The 1,286-nt window shown below is 51.8% G+C and overlaps 1 protein-coding gene across 1 annotated transcript in view; it reads left to right on the forward strand.

The window, feature by feature from the left end:
• MONBRDRAFT_37249 (uncharacterized protein) overlaps positions 1-1,286 on the forward strand; it is a gene marked incomplete at its 5' end in the record, with an annotated part of 3,969 nt that overhangs the window by 416 nt on the left and 2,267 nt on the right. The window lies entirely within an intron of this gene.

Consider the following 1,286-nt stretch of genomic DNA (forward strand, 5'->3'; position numbering starts at 1 on the left):
CTTTGAGCGTGCAAAGGGGGATGCCACTCCCTGTAACATCCCCTGGACCTCTCCCGAACCAATTCTGCCACCAGTCCCACTCGAATTCAATAAGGGGTTGCGTTAGGCCCCATGGTTTTAAAGCAACATCCACCAAAGTCCCACACATCTGGGCCGATTTCGATACCCTCGAGTGTCTATCTTCTTCGTCTCTGCTTTTTGTCTTTGGCTTTTCTTCTTCTACTGTGGTTGAGCAAGGGGCTTGAGTAAGAGTGCATGGGGTCATAACGTTACAACGTTACAACGTTATGATGACATGGACCATCACAGCCACACACACGTATTGCAGAGATGAAGCAATCGGTGGGTGCGTGCGTGACCATGTGAGTGTGTGAGTGTGGACATTGGAAAGGGAATGTAGGCTTATGGGTGTGTATGGGTGTGACGCGGAAGCAACCGGCACGCCAATCTTGCGCTGCTTTGCGTGGTCTCTTCGTCTCTCTGGGAGTGACGTTTCTAGCGCCACCATCTCTGGTTCTGGTGGACGTTGTGTGGAGCGTCTCTGCTTCTGGCTTGATAATCAAACGATGATGGTTGACGAAGATTGAGCCGTCTCTTCGCAACATTCATATTTCAACCACATCTCTTGCCCCTGCTTCACGCCCTTCTGCCTCTCTTGACACGCACTATCATCCCCACACCCACACACCCGTTTTCCTAGCAAACACCTTGCATTCTATCACACACACGCACACGTGACTCGGCTCACATGAACCGCTTCCATATCAGCACTTGGTTCCCCCTTCCTTTTTCTCTGCATTTGCTTCACTCGTCGTATATATCTCTGCTCCACCCTTGGTTTTTCTTCTTTGGATCCATCCCGTTCTTGGCGTATCTCTGTCCCGGTGCCGCTCTCCCACACACTCTCTCAATTTTTTTTTCCTTTTTTTTTGTACTTTTTGTTCTGACGGCGCGGTCACGTTTTTTGATCATTTGCTCTCTCTCTCTCTCTCGCTCTGCGCGCTCTCTCTCTCTCTCTCTCTCTCTCTCTCTCTCTCTCTCTCTCTCTCTCTCTCTCTCTCTCTCTCTCTCTCTCTCTCTCTCTGCGCGTGCGCGCTCTCGCGCTCTCGCGCTCTCGCTCTTGTTTCGTGCACGCTGGTCGCTCTCGCCGTTTGCGCACTCGGCACTGTCCCCGCTGCCATCTGGGGTCAGCCTGATTCACAGCCATTTGTACTTGAGAAAACGAAAGAAAAGCCACCAAACGGAGCAGCTCTCTCTGTCTGTGTGTGTGTGTGTGCGTGCGTGCG

Source organism: Monosiga brevicollis, genomic scaffold, assembly GCF_000002865.3.
Source record: "Monosiga brevicollis MX1 MONBRscaffold_11 genomic scaffold, whole genome shotgun sequence".
Taxonomy (NCBI): domain Eukaryota; class Choanoflagellata; order Craspedida; family Salpingoecidae; genus Monosiga; species Monosiga brevicollis.